General features: G+C 42.0%; 1 protein-coding gene across 1 annotated transcript in view; it reads right to left on the bottom strand.

Moving 5' to 3' along the window:
* The window catches only part of LOC107377342 (transmembrane protein 272), a 45,436-nt gene extending 21,543 nt beyond the window's left edge, over positions 1–23,893 (bottom strand). Inside the window, exon 1 of the mRNA XM_015946871.3 lies at positions 23,771–23,893. The gene's annotated coding sequence lies outside the window, so the exon portion shown is untranslated. The remainder of the gene's footprint in view (positions 1–23,770) is intronic.
* Positions 23,894–26,372: the final 2,479 nt, after the last annotated feature.

Here is a 26,372-nt window from a genome sequence, read left to right as displayed (position 1 = left end):
AACCTACCCTTTGTCTCCAAAGTTTTAGAAAAAAATAGTTGCTGCCCAGCTCCACACCCATCTGACACTAAACTCCTTCTATGAACCCTTCCAGTCCGGTTTCCGCCTACTTCACAGCACAGAAACAGCCCTCCTCAAAATAACTAACGATCTCCTCATTGCTGCTGATTCCGGTCTACTATCCATCCTGGTCCTCTTTGATCTGAGTGCAGCCTTTGACACAATATGTCATTCCATTCTCCTCCATAGGTTATCTTCCATCAGCATTGCTAACATCCCACTTCAGTGGTTTCAGACCTACCTATCAGGTCGCACTCAGTTCATTACTATCAAATCCTCCCGCTCACAGCCCTCTCCTGTCTCTTCTGGCGTGCCCCAGGGCTCTGTCCTGGGGCCCCTCCTTTTCATTATATACATCCTTCCCCTTGGCAATATTTTCCGCAGATTCAATATTCATTTTCACTGCTTCGCGGATGACACCCAGCTCTATTTGTCCAGTAAGCCAAATTCTGGACTTCCTCCCTCCTCCCTCATCACCTGACTTCAAGAAATAAAATCCTGGTTCAGTTCGAACTTCCTGAAATTAAATACAGACAAAACAGAACTTCTTTTGGTTGGTACCAAGAACACCCTCTCAAAATTTGACAGTTTCTCTCTCACTGTTGATAATACTTCAGTTTCCCCCTCTCCCCAGGTCAAGAGTCTGAGTGTCATCCTAGACAGCACACTATCCTTCCAATCTCATATCAACAGCATCACACGGTCAGCTTATTTCCATCTTCGTAACATTAATCGTCTTTGCCCTTCCCTTGATGTCCACTCTACTTCTATTCTTGTCCATAGTCTGGTTAAGTCATGTATCGATTATTGCAACTCTCTTCTCTCAGGTCTCCCTCAGAAAACCCTCCGTAAGCTCCAGTTGGTTCAGAATGCAGCAGCACGCATCGTCACTAAAACTCCCATCTCTCATCACATCACCACATCCTCAAACAACTCCATTGGCTACCAGTGCACACCAGGATTAACTTCAAGATTCTCCTTCTCACCTTCAAGGCCATCCATAACCTCGCCCCTCACTACCTCACAGATCTCGTTCACATCGTCACCTCGTCCCGTTCCCTCAGGTCCTCCTCCTCCATTCATCTCTCTGTGCCCTCCTTTCGTCTCAGCACCATGGGGAGTAGAGCCTTCAGCTGCACCGCTCCCAAACTCTGGAACTTCCTTCCCTCTCATCAAGAACATTAACTCATTCACAGAATTCAAAAAACAACTCAAAACTCACCTCTTCAAAACCACATATCAGCTTTGAATTTTAGAGTGCCTTGTTTGTTGATGTATGTTTACTTACTGAATGATTTGTGTTTTTATTCTGTACAGTGTCCTTGAGAGACCAGAAAGGCGCTTTAAAAAAATAAATAAAATGTATAATTATTATTACACTTCAAGATGTTCACAAAAATAATTTTAAATAAAAATTTTAATAAACTCTTGACTTTATTACTGTTATTACAACCATCATAAATTATCTCTTGATTCAGTATAAATGTATTTTAATTACTGAAATGTCTTATTATAATTACTGAAATGTCTTATTATGCTTTGGGTATAATAATAATTATTGTTAATGATCCGTAATGTGTGTTCAGTAACCAGATGGCCATCTTGCACGTAACAGCCTCAATCAGAAGAAGGGATCCAGGGTAAAGGGTAAAACTATCTCACATGTCGTTACCTCATGACCAAGCTTTCTGGTGCCGAGAGGGCGTGTTCTGAGGGTTTTGTTAAAACCAAATCCCGCAGAAAAAAAGTTCAGTTCTTTAACCCACCAGAGGAAGAGATTCGGCCGACCCAGCCTCACTAAGCATTCTGTCACGCCGATAGAATTGCTCTGAATAAATGCACTGTAACCAGCTGATGCAAAACTCCTTCAGGGTTAAGCCAGACACTCAACACCGTGTACCCTGCGACATCTCTGGACCAGAGGATCGGTTCTACTCGGGTCTTCTCTACCGGACTGAGTACCCCTGAGGCTGACAACATCCTCCTTGACCTCCGGATCCACACAGAGGGTCGTCTTGCTGGGTGAGGTAGCACACAGATGGTGTCTGATGCTGTTCTAAGAAACGACTCAGTTAGCTGCAAACCAACTTTCCACCCAGAACGCTTCTCTCGCTGAAAGAAGCCTTCTGATATTCATTCACGCATCCAAAAACTCGTATTTTCATTTTAGCTTTCATTCAGTCACAGGTTTGCTTTTTAAAACAAGTTTTAATATCAAATTGTCTGTTCAAAAATTGTCATTTTTAAAAGTGTTAGTAATAAATTCTTAACTTTAAACCTGACTCTTCTTAGAAATTAAACACAGAATGGTGTATATAATTTTGGTTATTGAATAAGCAAAGATTCCTTTAACTTCTGATTCAATAAATAAACTTTTGCTATTAAATTTAATTGTCTTAAATTAAACAATCTTTGGATTAAAATTAGACCAAGCTCGTTGGCATATGAACTTCTATCGAATATATAATATACTAGATATTTATATATGATAGAAGCTTCATTGTTAACTCGTTTGAGCTTTTCTCAGAATCTAACAAGCTGATAGCAAACAGCGTTAATTCTAGTATGTAGTTAAACACGCTACACAGCATTTTGGTAAACTGCCAGGGAGTCTTTCAGCATTTGTAGGGAAATTTGTAGCTTGCCCTTTTTCCATCTACGTTCAAGTGTCCTACACTGGCTCCTGAGAGCACGAGTGTTGTCGTTCAACCAGGGATCAGAGATGGTCTTTTTTTGCCTGAGTTTAAGCAGTGCAACAGTGTCTAGTGCAACAGAACAAGCCATATTGAAGGAGTCCACCAAACCATCTACCCCCACCAATGTAGATGGGGAAAAAGATGTTAAAAGGTCAGCCTCCAGGCTAGATGACAGCATAACAGAGGACGAGGGAGCAATATACCGAGCATAATGTTTAGCCTGATGCCTTGTAGGGAGAGATGCTAGGTTTGAGATATTAAAAATGATTGGAAAAAGATCAGATATACACACATGATCTACAAATAAATCAGAAACACAGAGTACAAAAGATAAAACTAAGTCCAGTGTATGGGAGCGTTCATGGGTAGGATCTTTGACCAGTTGCTGTAGCTCAAACGAATCTAAAATGTCCAAAACCTCCTTTACCAAGGGCTTTGTGGGACAGCAGATATGGATGTTAAAATCACCAAGGATAATCCCTCTTTCATATTTTGGGAGGAAATCAGCTAAAAAGTCTGAAAATTCATTTAGAAAGACTGAGTTATATTTAGGTGGACGATAACAGAGAGCACAGAGTACAGGTGGGCAGCAGGCTAATTCAAACACTGACAGCTCAAAAGTGGAGGGAGTCACAAAACCAGAGAGTGGTTTCAGAGGGAGAAAGGAGTTATATAAAGTAAGCAAACCCCCACCACGACCAGAAGGTCTGGGCTCGTTTAAGACTAGGCATTCAGGAGAACAAAGATCTGATAGAGGGGCCGACTCACCAGGCTGGACCCAGGTTTCAGTCATAAAGAACAGGTTTATTGACCGGTCGATGAAATAGTCTTTCAGAAAAGCCGTTTTATTCCCAATCGATCGGACATTCATGAGAGCAATCCTGAGGAGTGAAGCGGACGTCTTGGAGCCAGGATTTGGAGCGCAGGCCAGAGCCGATCACCTTAGGATAGCTAAGGTTAGCCAAGTTAGCCCCACTAATTCGCCGCCGCCGAAAGCCACCGTCCATGCGATCACTCTCAGGGATCTTCCGACAGAGGGTTTGAATGGACTCCACCTGCCAGTGACAGAGTTGATGATCCAGTTGCAGAGGAATGATAGATATCAAAGATGAGGACCTTGGTGATGGTCTTCGCTTCGCTCGGCGTCCCCCCCGCCTGCCGCGTCGGCGGCGCCTCTACTGGATACTCTACATAATGGATGCGGGGCGGTGAGCAGAAATGCTGGGATCGTAGCAAACAGCGAGCCAAAAGATCTTCCAAACTCACGACTGTGGAACTGAAGTGATCCGAGGGTCTGCCGGAGATCGACGAGGGTAAGTCGGTCATATGAGATAACAGTACTGGATTCGGAAATCCAGCAGTTTGTAAACACAATAATAAGAAGCAAAAACAGGAGCGGCAGAGGAGCAGCCATTACAGCAGGCACCATCATACACCTCCTCTCCAGTACCTTGGAGTAGACCTTTCCAGGGAGGCTACGGAGTGTGATCCCCCTATCCGCGACGCCCTGGCTGTCCAGATACCGCAACCTGCGCCGGTCGCTCCTGCTCAGGTCGCTTCTGCACCTGTGCCTCCTCTGGTACAGGTCCAGGTTTGGAGCGCACGCCAGAGCTGATCACCTTAGGATAGCTAAGGCCTTCCACTTTGTATAACACTGCTTTTATTGTGTTGCGGTTGGTTATGTTCTGGCGACATGTAGAACTTGGGAGTGCAGGCTGCTGCCTGAGAGGTGGTTGGAGACGGAGTGTCTCCATGCTGCTTTGTTTTGGTCACTTATGTGCGTCAGGCGAGTGGTGTTACGACTCTTCCTGGGGAGTTTGGCTCGTGTGCAAAAAGGAAGGGACAATAACACTGGATTTAAAAGTTAAATTGATGATCAGGTTTATTTACAACTACAAAAAAAACCCATAAATCTTTCCATCCACAGGTTGGGAAAAGGGTTGTCACGTTAACCAGTAAAAAAAACGATATAATCTCGGTGGGTTACCGTGGCTGCGGTGTAGGCGTGGTGACCCTTACCAGCCACTGTATCATCTGCTGAAGTTGCCGGCTGCACATGCGCACTATGTTGTTTCCAGCCAAAACTTTCTTGAAGCTAAAGCTGAAATAATGGCCAAAGGAAGGGACGGCAGCGCTCAGGACATTTATTATCCCTCAAACAAGACAAAGTGGGAAGTACGGGCATTTTTTGGATATTTGAAGAATGCCGAGGGACAGTTGATAGAAGACGGCTATCCTGTTTGCAGCACGTGCAGAAAAAGTGTCTGTGAAAGGCAGCAACGCTTCAAATCTCATCACACATCTGCGTGACCATCACCCACAACTCTACAGTCAACGCAAGGCAAGCTAGCGTTAGCGCTTTAGCTGAAATACGTGATTCGAGGATTTGGGTTGAGGGAGAATGCAACGAGTCGCTACATAAAGCAGCCGCAGCGGCCGCTACGTGCATATAGACCGTGTCGCGGACACCGCCATATTGAAATGATGCTATGCATTACGGGGCTCCCAGGGGCAGATAAGAGTTGGTCTCTCTCCGAGAATAATTATGAATTTATGACATTTTCCCAAATCTGCGAAGCTCACTGGAATGACACAAACCGAGGACAATATTTTCCTGATATAGGGTTTATTACTCAAGTAAGGGTAAAAAAAAATATCTCATTAGAAGGCTACTTGAGTACTGAGTATCATGTGATCTAATATTTTTAAAATGATGACATCAAACAGACAATAAGAAGTTATGGGAAAATATTGGTATTTTAAAGACTACAGGGAAAAAATGTAAACAAATAAACAACATAATTACAAAATATCAAATTTTAGGCAAAATTTAGACACAAACTGAAGACAATATTTTCTGACATACAGGGTTTATTTATTTGTGTGAAAATTAACACGTTTAAAAAAAATACCGCGACAATACAGAAAACCATGATAATTTTGGTCACAATAACCGTGAGGTTAAATTTTCACACAGTGACAACCCTAGTTGGGAATAATAAAACTAATTCTGCCTGTGGGGAATTAAAACAAAAGTACAAATACAGTGGGACAAAAAAGTATTTAGTCAGCCACCGATTGTGCAAGTTCTCCCACTTAAAATGATGACAGAGGCCAGTAATTTTCATCATAGGTACACTTCAACTGTGAGAGACAGAATGTGAAGAAAAATCCATGAATTCACATGGCAAGATTTTTAAAGCATTTATTTGTAAATCAGGGTGGAAAATAAGTATTTGGTCACTTTAAACAAGGAAAATCTCTGGCTCTCACAGACCTGTAACGTCTTCTTTAAGAAGCTTTTCTGTCCTCCACTCATTACCTGTATTAATGGCACATGTTTGAACTCATTATCTGTATAAAATACACCTGTCCACAGCCTCAAACAGTCAGACTCCAAACTCCACTATGGCCAAGACCAAAGAGCTTTCGAAGGACACCAGGAAAAGAATTTTAGACCTACACCAGACTGGGAAGAGTGAATCTACAATAGGCAAGCAGATCGGTGTGAAAAAATCAACTGTGGGAGCAATTATCAGAAAATGGAAGACATACAAGACCACTGATAATCTCCCTCGATCTGGGGCTCCACACAAGATCTCATCCCGTGGGGTGAAAATGATCATGAGAACGGTGAGCAAGAATCCCAGAACCACACGAGGGGACCTGGTGAATGACCTGCAGAGAGCTGGGACCACAGTAACAAAGGTCACCATCAGTAACACACTACAATGGCAGGGAATCAAATCCTGCAGTGCCAGACGTGTTCCGCTGCTGAAGCCAGTGCATGTCCAGGCCCGTCTGAAGTTTGCCAGAGAGCACATGGATGATACAGCAGAGGATTGGGAGAATGTCATGTGGTCAGATGAAACCAAAGTAGAACTTTTTTGGTATAAACTCAACTCGTCGTGTTTGGAGGAAGAAGAATACTAAGTTGCATGGGAACATCATGCTTTGGGGCTGTTTTTCTGCTAAGGGGACAGGACGACTGATCAGAGTTAAGGACAGAATGAATGGGGCCATGTATCGTGAGATTCTGAGCCAAAACCTCCTTCCATCAGTGAGAGCTTTGAAGATGAAACGTGGCTGGGTCTTCCAACACGACAATGATCCCAAACACACCGGCCGGGCAACAAAGGAGTGGCTCCGTAAGAAGCATTTGAAAGTCCTGGAGTGGCCTAGCCAGTCTCCACACCTCAACCCCATAGAAAATCTGTGGAGGGAGTTGAAAGTCCGTGTTGCTCGGCGACAGCCCCAAAACATCACTGCTCTCGAGAAGATCTGCATGGAGGAATGGGCCAAAATACCAGCTACTGTGTGTGCGAACCTGGTAAAGACCTATAGTAATCGTTTGACCTCTGTTATTGCCAACAAAGGTTATGTTACAAAGTATTGAGTTGAATTTTTGTTATTGACCAAATACTTACTTTCCACAATGATTAACAAATAAATTCTTTAAAAATCCTGCCATGTGAATTCATGGATTATTTTTCACATTCTGTCTCTCACAGTTGAAGTGTACCTATGATGAAAATTACTGACCAACTTGCACAATCGGTGGCTGACTAAATACTTTTTTGCCCCACTGTAACTAGGGATGTCCCAATGGGCAAAGATTACAGGGTTCTGGACCAAAATAAGGATCTCCAAAGGTCCAAACTCTAAACTGGGTGGTTAAACCAAACTCAAGGTGATATTTTAAACTAAACCGAGAACCCACAACACTCTAAATGTAATAAAAGGGAGATCTGCACCACAAAAAAGATTAACTCTAAACCAAAACGTAACAGCTTATCCAAACGCAAGAAGCTGTTAGCGAAAATGCTAACAGTAGCTTTACCAACGTTAAATTCAAGTTACCACGTTTAAATAAACCAAAAATACCCAGCAAACAGACCAGCACGGAGGAGAGACTGCTACCACAAAAACAGCTCTGCTAATGTCTGAAAGAAGCTCCTTTATGAAGGGAGAAACGCTCCCGGTGATTTTCTACATCTGCGATAGAGACGAACAGAGGCGGCGTTACCATTAGGCAAAGGTAGGCCTTGGGCCTCAAAAACTTGAAGGGCCCCATGATGAACACTTAACTAATATGTTTAAGGTATTTTTCGATCTGAAACGAGTGAACTCTGTCATTGTAAAAAGCATTGTAATGAATTGGCATGAGACTGCTTTCTGTGAAAGTGTTTCAATGTCCCCCGTTGCCCAGCTACAATGGACTATTCCACCCACAACGTGTTACGTATCAGCGGAGCTGCGGAAGCGAAGAATAGAAGAGGACGTTTGTTGTCTGAGAAGAAAATGAAGCAAAGTTATCCATGTGGGTCTGTCTGAAAAACGTAAGAAGCAGGAAGAAAGCAAAAAGTTTGTGTCAACCCTGCCAAAGGTCACAGATTTTTTTATGGTGCAACAGCAGAGTAACACCAATGAAAGTCACAAATTTAATGCGGCAAATGAACAAGAAGCTGCCACTAGCATTAGAGCTAGCAATGCTAACGCTTTTAGCGAAGTGGAGGAGCCTGTTGCTGGAAGCTCAAGTTGCGGTGACGCAGGAGGAGAGGAGCAGAGGAGGAGGAGGAGAAGAGAAAGAAACAATCGACAAAGCTCAAGAAACAGGGAAAGGAGAGAAACAAGATGATTAAAGGAGCAGAGGAGGAGGAGAGAAAGAAACAAAGCATTCAAGGGCAAGACTTAGAAGAGAGAGAGAAGGAAAATAAAAGCAAAGGTAGAAAATGGTAACTTTGACATGGTTATGTAATTTTTTTTCTGTATCTCCATATTTAACCATTTTGTCTTATGTTTTATTGCTTCCTTTAGTGAAAGCAGACAGACTAAGGCACGAGATAGCGGTGTTTCACCAGAGAAAATGAGAAAGAAGAGAATAAGTGGGTGGGCAATAAATCAATACAAACATGAATATCATTATTTTTGTACAAATCAAATGATTTCATGCTAAATATATTTGTTAAACACATAATTTTTTCCATTCAGATGCAGTTCCAGAGATTCTTGACATCAGTGCCATCCAAGACTGGACCAGTGAAGAAGTTATACAACCTTTTTGTAGTAAGAATAAAAAAAAAAATCAGAACAACAGCTGTGGAGGGCCTCATGTCTTTGCTTGCCTTGGGCCCCCAAATTGCTAAATCCGCCCCTGGAGACGAAGCAGCGCATCTGACCCCGGAAGTTGTTGTCTGTTGCCGGGAGACGAAGGCGGGCAAAACAGAAAAGGAATCTAGTAGCGGACGGACGTTGTTCCGTGTCTTCGGTATTTGGTGGAGATGTTAGTGAAGGCGGAGAAGAGGGCGAACTAGAGGAGGAAAAACTTGCAGGTTCCTCCTCTATTTGCAAACTCCTGGGGATGCAACAAGTGGGCGTGGTGCATCGACTACCGGATCTGACGTCGACGAATTTTTAGAATCGAGCCGTCGACGTCATCAACGCTTCGCTACAGCTCTAATATATACGAAGCTTACGCATGACCCAACGGCTTATTTTCTCACAGCATCGCTCCAGAGGAGCAGCAGTGTGTCTTTCATGGCTTTAATCCTGGCAGTGGAGAGGAACAACATCTATGACATCAAACAGCGATATAAAACGTGATTTCTTTCATTTTGGTTTAATGGCGGATTGCATAAACAAACCGTGAGGTGTGAATCTTCACTTGTCTCCAGATTCGATTACGATTACTGGGTCAACGATTCAATTCGATTCGATATCCCGATGTATCACGATTATTTCATATTGATTTGTTTTCATCGATAAATAGAAGATGTCAGATAATTGCTTTTTATTTTTTAATCAAAAACGTAATTGACACAACCTGCCATCCCTCAAAAGCTCTCCAATCCCAACAGGTTAGGACAAAACATTTTAAACGTTTAAGAAGATTTAACAAAATAAAACAATCCATTTCCTTGTTCAACACCACGCCTCAGGCTGAAAAAAACACGCTTTGCAAAAACTCACAAAATCTAAAAAAGTACTGAAAACCTACAGGACACATAATGTAATAATAAAATACATAATGGGTTCATATATGAGTGTTTAATGTCTCTGAGCAGCTCTAGAGTCAAATATTTATGCCACAGTTGAAGGGTGTCAGAAATAACACCAAATGAAATGTTTGACTTAGTTTATTTTATTTGAACCCAGTGGTTCGTTTCTGAAATGTTGGAGAATGAATCAAGTTCTGTTTGATGCAGAAAATAATAAAACATAAAACAAATTCTACACTTCCAATAATATTTAAGATGTGTGTTTTATTTTTCCTGATAATAACACCAGCAGAAGGCTGTGGGATTAGGATTAAATTACCCAGCTGATGGATCTCCTTCACTAACCAGCTAACTACAAACCTTTCCACTAACCTGTCCTGTGGGACCCTCATGTCCATGCTGTCTCTAGAGGAGCAGATAGGAGACAAGATCTCCTGTAACTTAAGATGAACCAAAGCTTCCTCCCAGCTTCTCTTTAAGCTGAATTTAACATCAGTTTATCATCATGAAACAAATAAAGTGAAACAAGGACTTCTATCTTCTATTTGTCTCTCCTTTTAACTTCTCCGTGTCCCTAAATAAAAGAGACAGATGATCACGCTGCAGCCACCGTCATTGACCCCGCCCCCTCCCCAAGACCGGATCTCCCGACATCACAACACTCGGTCTGACTGAGCACTTCCAGGAGAAATAATAATTAAATTATGAAAATAATAATGTGTGTTTGGAGCATCGGTTTGGAGGAGCGTCCTCCGATCCTCTCTCTTGTGTGAGCAGACAGTCTCTCTCTCTCTCTCTCTCAGTCGCTGATCGAGCGAATGGAGCGCCCCACATGACAACCCGCTCAATTAACATAATTCACGGCCCAAATCCAACAGAACCGGTCGGGCTGATTCGGTTCCGGTTCGGTCTCAGGTTACAACTCCAGCGCTCAGCCCTGCAGTACCACATTAAGGCGGAGGTAAATGTGGAGGACGCTCACTCTGACAGACTTGGATCTGCGCTGGTGCCGCCGTTAAAAAACAAAACTACATTACACTATAATCGATTATGGCGTACTCTTCTACGATGCAGAATCGTTTATGTCCGCATCCCGATGCATCGATTATTTGATTATTTTCCTCAGCTCTAACCGTGATCTGAAGTCTCGAGGGATCGTGTGATCTCGCGAGTCCAGCGAAGAGTAGGGATGCACCGATGGATCTGCATTTGATCCCAATCGGCCGATAGCGCCCCTATCATTTTTGATCGGAGTTTTCAAAATAGATCAAAGCAGACCGATCAGGTAGGGTTGTCACGGTAACCGGTGTAGCGGTAAACCCCGGTAAAAGAAAAGTTGACAATAATAATAACAATCTTGTTTAAAAAAAACTATTATCTCGGTGGATTACCGTGGCTGCGGTGTAGGCGCGGTGACCCTTACCAGCCACCGTATCATCTGCTGAAGTTGCTGCCGGCACATGCGCATTTTGTTGTTTACAACAAAAACTTTCTTGAAGCTAAAGCTGAAATAATGGCCAAAGGAGGAGACGGCAGCGCTCAGGGGGACATTTTTTATCCCTCAAAGAAGACAAAGTCAGAAGTACGGGCATTTTTTGGATATTTGAAGAATGCCGAGGGACAGTTGATAGAAGATGGCTATCCTGTTTGCAGCACGTGCAGAAAAAGTGTCTGTGAAAGGCAGCAACGCTTCAAATCTCATCACACATCTGCGTGACCATCACCCACAACTCTACAGTCAACGCAAGGCAAGCTAACGTTAGCGTTTTAGCTAAAATGCGTGATCCGAGGATTTGGGTTGAGGGAGAATGCAACGAGTCGCTATATAAAGCAGCCGCAGCGCCGCTACCTGCATATAAACCGTGTCGCGGACACCCCCATGTTGAAATGACGCTATGCATTACGGGGCTCCCAGGGGCAGATAAGAGTTGGTCTCTCTCCGAGAATAATTATGAATTTAACAATGATTACTGCCTGATGACATTTTCCCACATCTGCTAAGCTCACTGGAAGGACACAAACCGAGGACAATATTTTCCTGATATAGGGTTTATTACTCAAGTAAGGGTAAAAAAAAAATCTGATTAGAAGGCTACTTGAGTACTGACTATCATCTGATCTAATATTTTTAAAATGATGACATCAAACAGACAAAAAATAAGAAGTTATGGGCAAATATTGGTATTTTAAAGACTAAAGGGAAAAAATGTAAACAAATAAACAACATAGTTACAAAATAACACATTTTATGCAAAATTTAGACACAAACTGAGGACAATATTTCCTGACATACAGGGTTTATTTAATTGTGTGAAAATGTAACATGTTTAAAAAATACCGCGATAATACCGAAAACCGTGGTAATTTTTGTCACAATAACCGTGAGGTTACATTTTCACACCGTGACAACCCTAATACAGACCATTTTAGATTAGGTCACATTTCCTTTATTCCCAGATCATGTAGTTTGTAGCACTCATTATAATGTAGAAAATTTCTGGCCAATCCACGTGATCGGTATCGGTGATCAGCATTCTTTGATATCGGTATCGGCAGCAAAAAACCTGATCGGTGCATCCCTAGCGAAGAGCACAGCGAGGAAGCCGTTCCACTGCCAAGACTCTCCCGGTGTAAAAACAACCGTTTTGAAGTTCGCGAGTAAACCAGTCCGCTGCCGTTTCGCGCCGCTGATGCTTCCAGTGTGAAACCGGCGTTAGCTCGCCTGCACAGCCCAGCTGCATTTTTTGTTCTGGCAAAGCTCCCTTTTTTTTCTACTTAAACTACATTGATAACACGGCAGGGGAGACTTGAGTGGTGTTGGTGGTGTGAGTGGGGGTGTCATTGGTTAAAATCTAATGCTCACCCAATTGAATATAGTGAACAGACCACATTTACGTAAAGTTCTATTGCATTTGAATAAAAATGATTAGAAATCATGAAGGGACGAAGATTGCCAAAATGACGCTCATGTATGTAGTTTAAGAAACCCAAAGCATGAAACATATGTATTTATACTATTTAAACACTTTAAAGGTAACGCAGACATTTTTCTCTTCGGGGTGGGTCATCTAAACCATTGCCCGCATTCCTGTCAATCATTCTGGTAGAGCTGTTACGCAATTCCATCGTAAGTGCTCGCTCCTCACTCCCGGGTTTCATGTCATGCGCATGTATTTATACTCGTTCTACCGCTCTGTTCCTACAGAGTTCTTTTGAAAAGGGCTGAGAGTCACAAGAAAAACGTGTCTAACTCTTCTAAAAAAGACCGAGGTGGGAAATAATACCTGAGGTTTTTTTAGGACTCTTCAATGATAGTGTGCTGAAAGAGAAGGTTGGGCTTCCCACAGACGCCGCTGTCGCCAGTTTCCTGCTCAACAGGTAACCTAAAGTTTGGCATGCTACTTAAGGAAATGCATTTCATTCCACTGCCAGAAGTGATGAGTGCAAGGCTGGCAGGTACTGTACTTGTAAACAGAGCATGCATGGTATAGTTGTGTGCGTGCGTCCTTTCCTGAAAATCCGCATTACCTTTAATTCTCAATAATTAGCTCAAAGGACGGAAAATAGACGATAAAAAATATCGTGTAAGTCACTACCGAGGGTTTAGGATACCTGTCGGACCTCTATGGGGGTTTTGTCGACTGAGCTGGTTCCAGAGCCAGCCTGGCTTACTGTCGGTTCTTTCATTTTCAACAGCCTTAGCACCGGTGTCGGTACAGGATCTGCTCGGGTGCAAGATCGGCTCGGGGTCCTTCGACTGCCGATGACGTCAAAGTATAGCAAACCCACTCGGACAAAATACACTACCCATCTTTATTACTGTTGGAAAGAATCTAGCAGTCTCTTTATTAAAATAATGTTTCTTAAGACGTAAGTTTGTGTTTATAATGGTATTTGTAAAATAAAACACTATATTGTATTCATAATGTTGAACTCCTCTTTGAGCACATCCCTTGAAGGATCATAGGTATTAGCAACACCTGTGAAATTGTATTTGCAGGAAAGAAGTGTGTCCCGTTTATTGAAGTATTTTGTGTTTAGTTTTTGACGTCTTGTCCATGCGTAGTTCATAGCTCATAGCTGCTAGCCAAAACTCTGGAGTTAAAAGTTTTCTGGCTTTACTAAAATACCTGTCTGTACTTATTTGATTGATGGTAGTTTTACTTTCTATTAGACTCCAAATGTAATCATTTGGCACGTTTCTAATTCATAATTTGTAAGAATGTAATCGGTGATATTAGCATTAGCATTCCTGTGGGTTTTTCCATGTATATTAGCATTTCGCTAACCACTCGCTGCCAAATTGCAGCCTTTGCGATTAGAAAATCTCCTTTTGTCACATCGCAATTTAATTCCACATGAAATTAATCGTTCAGCCCTAATATACATGCAGCTCTATGCTAAAAGTGTATTTTCAAAGAGGTAATGATGGACTTCTTTGTAAAAGTTGTCCATCTTTCCAACAGAAAAATTTGCCTGGACCAACGTAACGTGATAACAACGTAACGTGATTACGTAATTCCGTAAGGTTCATGCTCAGCCAATCAACTACTCTGACGTCATCGGCAGTCGAAGGACCCCGAGCCGATCTTGCATCCGAGCAGATCCTGTACAGACACCGGCTTTCTGGTTCCAAACCAGTGCTCAACCTAGCACCAACTCAAAGCTGGGCTAGAGCTGGTGCTTGCTAAGAAAGCCCCACCCACAGTGATGTAACCATTACCAAAGCTAGGGCAGCTGCTAAACCCACAGCTGTCATCTTCAGTTGAACGGAAGCTAAAAAATAAACAGACTCGGTCTGAAGGGGAAACTGAAACCCTAAAGGAAAGCTAACAGAACCAGTAATGTTTATGATTCAGCACACTGATTTTTGATTGGATGGAACTGATTTCCAGCCTGCTGCGCTCTTTCAGAAATGTTAAGAAATAAAAGAAAAATTTATTACGGTTTTATGTTTGTTGCACAGTTGAAAAGTCATTAATGACATCAATGTATTAAAGAAAAGTTGGGTATAGTTTTAAGTTTGCATGACTGGGAGGGGTAGCGTTACAGAGGGGTTTATAGCAGATGTCCTGTCCTGACAAACCTTTGGTAAGGGATTTCCTAGATCTCATCGACTCTTTTAGCTTCTCCCAACGTGAGTGGGCCCACACATGGACATAAACACACACTTGACCTGGTTTTCTGTCATGAGCTGGAAATTTGTGATCTTGGCATTTTACCTGCGACTTTTTCAGATCACTCACCAGTTTTGTTTAATTTGAAATTGGACTATGCCCCTCGTATTGAATATTTCCGTCCCAGCTTCTCCCGTATAATCAGACCCAATACTGCTGCAGATTTTGCCGCTGTTCTTACTCTGAATTCAGCTCCATATGATCCTACTGATTCATCTTCTGCAGTTGAGGGATCACTTTGTGTGCTTGATTCATCCTGCTTGGCTGCTATGGATATTGTCGCTCCCTTAAAATCATGTCGAAAAAAATCCAAGCCAGACCCATGGCTGAACGAACAAACTTGTTGCTTGAGACGAAATTGCAGGAGACTGGAACGTAAATGGATAAAAGACAGGCTTACTGTATCCTTTGAGGCCATGAGAGAGGCTTGGTCTCAGTACCAAAGAGCAGTCAGAGGCACGAGAAATCGATTCTTTGCTAGCATTGTCACGGCTAATTCAAACAATCAAGGTGTGTTATAGGGCTGTCGCGGTTGAGGAATTCCCCCTGCGGTGATTCAGGGTGGCTTAATATTGCGGTGTGCGATATTATTGCAGCCCTTTTTTATTGCAGTACTATCTAAACATAATGTTTACACATTTAAAAAAGGTTAAAAATTGCCGTGCCTTCTTTATAACACTTTACTGAATGCAGATCAAAGGGCAGTAACAACACAGATCGCAGTAACGTTTGTTTCTCCGACAGTCGGAGTCCGACTGAACTTAAAAACAACAACATTCAGGAGAAGGTTAAACTTTTAAATGCAAATTTGGCTGCAGCATCTAACAAATAAGAAACAAGTCCCCATTTTGTTTAGTTGTTTAAAATCAAGCATAAAAAATTACATGTACCGGGCGCGTGCGCGCCGGGGGGCGGGCGCACTATCATTTCACTTTCACACACACGAATGATGGTGATTTATAGCTCGGTCACGTCCATGTTACCCACAAGGAAAACCAGCATGTTAACCATATACGGTTTGAGAGAGGATCTGAGAGGGGTGGCAACATTTCCAGCAACACTGAAAACCCTCTCGGATGGCGCGCTCGTTGCACTAACGCACACGTACTTGCTGCGACTGGCGAGCAAAGGGAATCTCTCCCGGTTGTTGCTCCACCATGTCCGGGGGGTTTCTTTAGGGTCGATGCATTCCTCCTGCAGGTAGCGAGTGAGCTCCAGCTCGGCTCAAACTCTCTTCGGGACGGTTGCAGAAGCAGTACTTGTCCGGGACTTTAGCAGGTCTCCGAGCATTTATTTATTTTTGCCACTGGTGGCAGCTCTGTCTCGGCCAAGGACTCTGGCTGCGCAGCAGCTGACGTACTGAAAACCAAAGTGCTCCCAAAGGAGCGAAGTAACGTTTCGTTTTGACACCAGTGCAGCCGTCCTTCTCAACATGCATCATTGAGTTGAACCAAGTTCAGTAATCGCGGTGGCGCATGATGCAGCGCGGTGGGCTTCTTCATATTGCGATATTTCATTTTTGCGGTTACCGCGACAGCCCTAGTGTGTTATATAAAACCATAAATGCAGTGCTTTCCCCAGTTCACAAACTATTTTCCTCTGTGTCCAATGACTTGTGTAGCCAAATCCTGCAGTTTTTCTTAAATAAGATTACTGTAATCAGAGCTCAGATTCACCAAACCAACCATGTTCCTGATTCATTTACCCCCTCTCATGTGCAACTTCAAAGCTTTCAGCCCATCTCTTTGCCCTATCTAGAAAAAACTGTTGCAGCCATGAAACCCTCTGGCTCCCCAGATGATGTTATCCCACCTCGACTCCTGAAAGAGGTGTTTCCTTTAATTAGCAATAGCGTGCTAGGCATTATAAATAGTAGCTTGACATTGGCTGAAGTTCCTCGTGCCTTTAAACACGTTGTTCTACAACCAGTCCTGAAAAAACCCGGCCTTGATCCCACCGATTACTCTAATCTCCGACCAATTTCCAAATTACCGTTTTTATCTAAGGTCCTTGAGAAATTAGTCTATGCACAGTTGATGAAACATCTAAATGAATTTCAGGTAATGGACATCTGTCAGTCTGGTTTTAGACAACAGCACAGCACTGAAACTGCTCACGTTCGGGTCTTTAATGACATTTTTCTGGCTTTAGATTCAGGTTTCCATGTGGTTCTGGTACTTTTGGATCTATCTGCAGCATTCGACACGATCCATCATGACATTTTGATCACAAGACTTCACACTTGGGCTGGCATTTCAGGCACAGCCCTAGATTGGTTTAGGTCATACTTTTGTAACAGGTCTGCTAGGGTCATGTTGGATGGCTTTCATCCGAGTCACAGCCTCTACGTTGGGGTGTCCCACAAGGTTCAATTCTCGGCCCGTTACTGTTCAACCTGTATATACTGCCCTTAGGAGCCATTTTCAGAAAGCACGCTGTCTCATACCATCTTTACGCTGACGACTGTCAAATCTATTTTTCATTTAAGCCAACTCAATCAACGAAAGTTCTGATTGTATCCCTGAGGTCAAGCAATGGCTAGCTGATAACTTCCTCCATCTTAATGACTCCAAAACTGACTTAATCATTTTCAGTCCTTACAGTACCACGGCTACTCATCAACCTGACCTCAACTATCTCTCACCTAATGTATCCTCTGTAATCTCCAACCTTGGAGTAAAAATGGACCAGGCTCTGAAGATGGATGCCCAGGACAATAACACAGTTAAATCATGTTTTTACCAACTAAGAGAGAGGGTGCTCGCTGCAGAACCACAAAGGCGGAGCTGCATCATAAGGTGGAGCTGCACCAGAGTCAGCCCCGCCCATTCACGCAAACTCAGCCTAGCCCACTGACTTCTGTTTTTGTTTTCAACTTTATCGCAAACTGACCTGACCCACATGAATTACGGCTGTTACTAGTTTACAGTCGTTAATGCTATGTTCTATGCTCCAATTAAACAAGATAAATATAACTTGCTACATGACAAAGACTGAATATATCTCGAAATGAAAAGGTTTCTTTCAGCGAATATCTGCCTACAGCTGGTCTAACAGAAATGGTGTATAACAGCATTACAGACTTTTGAATGGGCTTTGGTAGTCTAGTGGTGAGATCGTCTGAGTTAAGTTTTGCTTTCCCCTCAGCTGATGCTGGTTCGATTCTCGGTGGGGTCGTCAGCAATCTATTTAGCCAGCTGAAACATTTAATTTGTTTATATTTTAGTTGTAATGTTTATTTTCAGCAAAATATTTATGTCTGTAAAAGTTCTTTGAATTTGGTCGTTCCTAAACAGCATTTTAGTTGAAACTCTGCTCACAAATGGACTCACACTGGCTAAATAAACGAATAAATAAATAAAAAAACACATTAGTCATTATATGTTAAACTGTATGCCAGTAAATTGTTGTAAACATAGTACTGGCAAGTTTAGCTAGAAATGAAGAAAAGAGGTTGTACACTACCTAAAACTTACAGTAATGGGAGGCGAACCTGCGCAAAACTGCATGTAAACCTGACTCCATAACCACTACACCACCACATCTGTTATAAGTCATGCGGCGTTACATCTAATTGTGCTTCCTAGTGTGTCTCTGAGATGGGTTGTATGGTTTTTCGGCGGTGTCTCAGTAGAGGTCATTTCAGAAATAATTTGTCAGAAAATTCACAGAATATCCAGATTTGAGAACCAAGACCAGACCCGCTTCGGGGGAGGAGACCAAATTGAAGCTGAGATGGGAGGAAAATGCATGAATGAGGCTAAAAATTGCTTTGGCATGCTTCTTATGAGGAAATGACAATATAACATGATTAAAAGTTCCAAAAGTTAGATTTTCAATTATATGGAACCTTTACAAAAACTGTTCAATTAACTTCTCAACTCCATCCTCAATCTTGCATTTTTTAGCTATAACACCCTCTTTGGTTCCAGAATGCTATCAAGTCTAACAACTGGAAGGAATTGGACTGACTCTGATGGAATGGGCAGGGCTGATTCTGGAATGGGCGGGGCTGACTCTGGTGCAGCTCCACCTTCTGGTGCAGCTCCGCCTTTGTGGTTCTGCAGCGAGCACCACTTGAACTAAGACGCATCTCGAAACTAAAGCACATCCTGAGTGTCCGTCTTCTGAAATCCGTGGTCCACACTTTCATCACTTCAAGGCTGGATTACTGTAACTCCTGCTTATATGGCATCAGTAAAGCAGCTCTTTCTAGACTTCAGCTGGTCCAGAATTCAGCAGCTAGGTTGCTGACTGGAGCTGACAGAAGACAACACATTTCTCCGATTCTGAAATCTCTCCACTGGTTGCCCGTGCAGTTTAGGATAAATTTCAAAATTATGCTTCTGACTTACAAATCCTTGAACCATCAAGCTCCTCCATATCTGTGTGAACTTGTCCATTTCTACAACCTGCCGCGTGCTCTCAGGTCTGAAGATAAGCTCCTCCTAGCTGTTCCGAATGCACGCTTAAAAAGCCGTGGAGAAAGGGCTTTCTCTGTCTGTGCACCGAAGCTGTGGAACGCATTACCACTGCTAGTGAGGCAAGCACCAACAGCTAGCATTTTTAAATCATGCTTGAAAACTCACTACTTAAACTTAGCTTATACAACATAATTATGACCATTACTTACATCTGCATTGTTTAAAAATGGACGTTTCAATATCAACTTTCGTACTATTGAGGTTCTTTTTTAAAATGTTTTTCTAATTTTTTATTCTCCCTGTGTCTTATTGATTCTTAGCTGTTAGTTTTTGGGAATTTTTTTGTATTTCCTTTTTATCTTTTATCTGTGTTCGACATGTTTGTACATCGCTGGTTTAATTACCCAACATTTTTAGTGTACAGCGCCTTGTTTGGTTGTAATGCCTTGTGAATGCGCTTTATAAATAAAATTGGATTGGATTGGAGATGTTTACTGTGCAGAGTACATGTGCTGATAGCGCTTTAGCATTAGATGCCAGGACCCTGAACCGCTTTTCACAAAACCCCTGCAGATAAGGTTTTTGCATCCCTGCTGTTTTTGTAATTTGCACATTTTATGTTGTCATTCTACATGCACACATTGATTAGTGTATTTGCACATTTTCCAGTCATGTTTACCATTCTCTGTAATAGTACACCATCGTTTTTTTAAATCCACAAGGTACTTCCATATTTCTTTATTTTTATTTCTAAAATATATATATTCAGCTTTTTGAACTTTGAATACTTGAGTGTTTTAGAAGTTTTAGGTACCTCTGTGCTACTTTTTCTTGTATTTTTACTCTTTAATGTCTAATTACTCTTATTCTCTGTTTTTACTCTACTATTTTGCTCCTGTTGTGAATCTAATTGATGCCGTTATGCCAAACATGTCCCCACTGAAGGACAATAAAGGGATTTTCTATTCTTATTTGATCTAATAAGTTATACAATTACTGTAGATTCGTTTTTACATGTTGTAAATCAAAAGTCAATAAGTACATGCTTGGTCCTCGTGTGGGCGTACAGAGGTGTGTCCCGACGTTTGAATGACATCGTGAGAGCACTCTCTCAGCCAAGTCTGTGAAAAGGGATCCAGTGTTTTGACTATCCGTGCTTCCTGGTCAAATACCTAGGGTTGAGCATCTATTGGAACCGGTTCCAACTGTTAGTTTTTCCCGGAATCGTTCAAAGATTTTTTTTGATTCCTAGAATGCCGACAGAAGAGGAATCTGCGGCCGATCTCCGTGAAAAATAAACGTGATCTGCAAATTGTGATCAACGCTTTCCAGAGCTGATCACACCAGCTGTCTGTGTGCAGCACGAGTCCCCCCTCCCCCACCCAGATATAAACAAACACGTCTGCCGAACTTTTACTCCGTGATGTAAACTTTAACTCCTGCAGCGTAGAGGAAACTTGTTAAATACGTCAGCACGGTGGATTTGATAGAAGCTTTAAAGAACAAACTCTGGATGGTGTGAGGTGAGTTTGTCTCACTGCAGAAATAAAAACACACACGGAGCGTCAGCAGTCAGACGCAGCCGCTCACCAACACTCGTGTGTGTGTGTGTGTGTGTGTGTGTGTGTGTGTGTGTGTGTGTGTGTGTGTGTGTGTGAGCGTCAGAAGGCTGAACAATAACCTGTAGAATAATTGAAGTCATCATACTAGAGAAGCTTCTCTGTGGGGGACCACACCAGCTTCTGCCACAATAAATAATAATAATAATAATAAATCATACACAAAGTTGTGAAATTTCCTTTCTGAACTATTTCTGTTGAGAGTTTTAATGTTTAAAGTCTGTTAGATTGTTACTGACAGCAGCTACGTTTAAGTTTCACTTCCTGTTCTGACTGAATGCTGCTGCAGCATGGAGGTGTAGTTCTCAGTCATCCTGGACATGATCATCCTGAGAGTTTTAGCTGAAGACAGCTGGACGTTTCTGGATATGTTGGAGACATTTAGCCTCTCATCCCAGAGGCTTCTTCCAGACTTTGGTTGTGGTCAGAAGCAAACACACTGGTTGTGCTGCAAGTCTGTTTCTTTTTTTCCTCCAAAACAGGTTTTTGTCTAAATGAAGGTGATGTTATTGTTCATAGAATTAAAGTTCATGTTGAAGTTAAGATTATTTCATCAAGTAGGACATGTGGTCAGCTAGCTCATGTAAAGCATGTCATGTCTTGAAAGAATCGGAATCGGGAATCGATAGGAACCGGAATCGAAATGAGGATTTGGAATCGGATAGGGTTGGGTGATATGGCCTAAAATCAATATCACAATATATTGAGGATTTTACTTCAATAACGATAAATGGATGATAACTACAGGTATGCGCAGAAACAAGTTGTCCACTAGTTGGGGCTATCACATGTATTATGTTTTTTCGTAACTCAAGGTGGTACAGCTTCATGAATGTTGCTAACCTACACACATCTTTTCATTATTTTATTATCAAATTAATTGACATGGGAAAAACTATCCCGATAAGTTTAATAAATTTCGATAACAATAAATTTTCGATTTATTGCCCAGCCCTACAATCGGAATCATTCAAAATCAAACGATGCCCAACCCTATTCCTACCGTAGCGTGTTACGACAGTTTTGCTCCTGTTTACAGTATAGAAACACACTTATATAGCACAGTTTATTTTAAATGGGTGATATTACTCAAAAATACAGGACTGTAGTATAATTATTAGTAAAAATATACAGTGTTTTAATTTATGAAAAAGGCTGTTCGTCATGATTCCGTGAACGACTGTAAATGGGAGAAATTCCTTGTGTATAGTATAATAACGGTATTTTACAAGCCATTTACAAGCTAACTGTCAGTAATATAACAACTTCCAGAGGTGGTGCGTCCCCTTCAGGTAAACAGCCTGTGACGTAGTAGTCGGTCTGCTCATTTCCCCAAAGTAGCACAGATAGTCGGAACACCGGTTCTTAGAAAGAACCAGCTTAGAACAGGGTGTTCTGACAGCACCATACATATCAGAGCAGCATACGTGCAGCTTATGCGCGCACATGCCATTCATCTGCACCTTCGCTACATTCTGAGGAGCCGTCAGTTCAGCATACAGATGGCAAAGTCATACCGTTGTTTAAAACGATGTTCATGCAGATCTGACTGGTAAAATTAACACATTAGGGTGCCCTACGTTCACTAAAACAAATCTGACTGGTAAACCCACCCATCAAGGTATCATACATTTGTTCTAAACAAAGTGTATGATGATCTGACGGCTAAACTGACCCATCAAAGTGTCCTACAGATTATGATTCGACAGCGTATGCCTGTCTGACTAACCGTGTTGTCAGATGGGGATAAGCTGTAATAAGGTATACCCACCTGATATCTTACACAGAATAGTAAACTTGGCCACACAGTACTTCTAGTCTGTGTGCCGTGTCCTGCCTGTCCAGATTACCCCTAGGTCTGGTGCTGGTAATAATTGGGGGCTCGTCCAGGATCCTGTAGAGACTTATGTTGCAAAGTGCAGCTAAGACGACCAGAACTGGTGACCAGATCTTCTAAAAACCTCTGAGCATGTTGTTTAGAGCACAGCACACCATCAAGACATGAACAGACTTGTCGATTTTTTTTCAAGAAACTCCTGAAGACCCTCTTCAGAGAACAACTTCAAACTAGGACCCTCCCTGCACCCGTCCCCCACTCTACTGTCCATTACGTCTTTCCTTTAGGAATCATTATGCTGCCTCACTGCCACCTAGGATTGACTGATTAGTGTTTGTTGTTAGCCTCAAGGGTAACCTGCTGGCTTCAGCATCACTTGTAAGTCGCTTTGGACAAAAGCTTCTGCTAAATAAACATAATTTATGGTGAGTGGACACCAGCAAAGCAAGGGCTCTGGAACCAGTTTAGTGGAAAACCCCTACCTAACTAACTAACTAACTGCATTCCCACCGAAACCTCTAAAACTGTCTAAACATGGTCAACAAAATGTAACATTAAAGGATGTTTGGTTTTATTTATAAAGGTTTAAGAAAAGTTTGATCTGGGAGTGAATCAAAACAGCAACACGTGAAGATGAAGGAACTTTTCCCACGAAACAAACTAATCCACCTCCCGACCTTATCCATAAATACCCCGAACGAACCGAGCCTATAGTAATAAATCAGTGTCTCACACTTAGAAACCGGACGAACCAGGGTTAGGGCAAAATGAAGCTGCGGCCTCGCCTTTATTTCTTTGGGTTTGTGAATCCCCGCCAGCCCGCCCCACACAGACTCGGTGTCTGTCCGGTTTAAATGGCTCCGTGTTCGGACACAGCCGCTCGGAGTGTCCGCCAACAGAGGCCGGAGGAGATTAATGCTCAGACATAAAACAAAACATCCTGAGTGAAGAAAACGTACCTTTACTAAAGCGTTCAGTCCGGAGCGTCTGAGCAGAGCAGCCGCGCCTTCCACTACCGCCCTGTCGCCACCTCTCGGGAGCGCGCGCAGGGAGAAGTCGCGCGTTCACAAATCAGCTGATTGTCAAAACACGTGTTAATAACAGTTTATGCTCATTTCTCGTTTTTCTGCTCTCCAAAACACACGTGGTTCACCAAACTCACATACCCATTTTCATGTTTGCGCTACCTTGAGGTCATATTTGTAGAAAACAACAGTTTTCATTTGATTTACTTTAAAATAAACCCAATTGTAATTTCACATGAAGCGTTTTTGCATCATGAATTGGAGAATAAACAAAAAAGGGCAAAAATAAAATAAAATTTAACCCATCTTCCCAAAAGCGAAGTTAAACAAATTTATTAATTTATAAATAAATAATTAAAATAAATAAATTTAAATGAAATTGTGGTCCAAGTCAGATTTAATGGGCAGAAATGATCGCATTTTCTTGTACACATGAGAGAAGAAATATGTGTTTAAAAGCAGAAGGTAAGGAGCAAACGCTTCATCAGAATGAAAGAAGCCTATGGGATGAAACGCTGTGCCTTCATTTACAACACTCAAGATGATCATGTCCTGGATGACTGACAAGCTACTCCAGAATTTAAAAAATACTTTTTTTAATACATTTCGCTGTAATTTATTATTTCATGCTTCAAACAACTGCATGTGCAGGTGAGTATAGGCGGGACTTCGTTTCCCACATCCTGACGCACACACCACGTCAACAAACCTCACAACACTAACAGCATCGTAGCTTCCCTTCTGAGCAATGGAAGCAGGCAGAGATACTTTAGTTGCTAATAAAGTCCCTGCGCAGAAAATGCTGGCTGCATACACACCTGCAGCTCTTTAAAACCTCATGTCACATCCACTAATAAAGCAGTTCCTGATACTCCCAAAGAGCAGATAAGTGAAATAAAAGTGTCTCTTATCAAAAGTTTGCATTGTGTTGTGAGTAACATCAGCTATTCTCATGCTTATTAACCAAATACTACAAATATGGCAAACATTTGATCCTTTTGTGGACATTGACAGCCATTAAAAAGCTGCTTTTGTCCTTTCAGGTGGACAATTGAAAGAATTCTTAAAAACCAAACCAAATTGAGGTGGAGCAAGAAGCTAACTGGAATTTAAAACCTTTACACTGAAACACACTGTAAAAGTCAATGTAAGGCACATAAAGGTTAAATCTTGAACTAAAACAAAACATTCAAGACCCCTTCAATTAAAAAAAACCTGATGTTTAGTTTTAATAAAGGGCAGACAAATTGTGCAACATTAATTATTTAATTATATGAAAACGAAAAAAGTATTTTAACAATTCATATTTTATAAATAACAGTCAATTACAGAACAACATTTCAATTGAAAAAACTAATGAAATAAAAATGAGTGTTTTTAAATCACTTTTTAAAGTGTCAGTGTGTAGTTTCCTGCCGCTAGGGGGCAGTACATACATACATTTCAGGGTAGTTTTACACCATATCTCCATGACTGTTATTAGTCTATAAAAACATTACGATAAATGTTGTTACCTGTGGAGCAGAAAGCATGTGACCTCGGCGTGACTCCTCAGACTTTGATGGTCCTTCAATTAATTCCATTGAGAGAATGCAACGCTGATGCTAGTTTTCTGTCGCTGTAGTTTCTGGATGTGCTCGGGGTCTTGTGCCTGTTGATGATGTCATCATACTACGGCAATACTACTTGGCCAAAATACATGGCATCTCTTTTTCGATTCTGTTCTTTCAAATATGTTTGGTAAGAGTTTAGCAATTTTGTTATCGATATATATATATATATATATATATATATATCTATTCATGTTTCTTACTGCCTAAATGTTTTTGAATGTGGTAACATGGAAAAGTCGTATATCCAGCCAATCATCTAGGCTAGGGGGATTCAATTCCGGGCCTAGAGCAGGCATGGGCATACCACGGCCCATGGGCCAAATACGGCCCGTTGGGGTTTTTAATCCAGCCCGCCGGAATTATTGTACATGGTGTCATTAAACCTAAATTAATTGTCATTTTTCCCTGCAATGCCTATGGTTCTTCAGTAGATAGTGCTTTCCAAATAGCCCGAATCAAAGAAACAATCGGAAGTCGAGTCTCCGCCATTATTTTGGTAGTCAGACACATGCAGACATGTTTATATTTTCTTATTGCCAGCCAGAGTCAGGCCCTGTGGAGCAGGGATTTGAAAATAACCAGCTGGAATTGGAAGAGTTTTCTTTTGCAACCATTTCAAGGAAGACTGGGAGGGTGCGTGGGAATTTGCCCAAACCAGTCTACATGTTTCGTGGATTTGGAGAAGGCGTTTGACCGCATCCCTCGGGGGGCCTTGGGGGTACTCCGGGAGTATGGGGCACCAGGCCCTCTGATATGAGCTGTTAGGTCCCTGTATGACCGGTGTCAGAGCTTGGCCCGCATTGCCAGCAGTAAGTCATGCTCGTTCCAGTGAGAGTTGGACACCAGCCAAGGCTGCCCTTTGTCACTGATTCTGTTCATAACCTTAATGGACAGGATTTCTAGGTGCAGCCAAGGTGTGGAGG

The sequence above is a fragment of the Nothobranchius furzeri genome, chromosome 2 (genome assembly GCF_043380555.1).
Source record: "Nothobranchius furzeri strain GRZ-AD chromosome 2, NfurGRZ-RIMD1, whole genome shotgun sequence".
Lineage (NCBI taxonomy): Eukaryota > Metazoa > Chordata > Actinopteri > Cyprinodontiformes > Nothobranchiidae > Nothobranchius > Nothobranchius furzeri.
The sequence above is the reverse complement of the archived record's forward strand: the minus strand, read 5'-3'. Positions and strand labels throughout refer to the sequence as shown.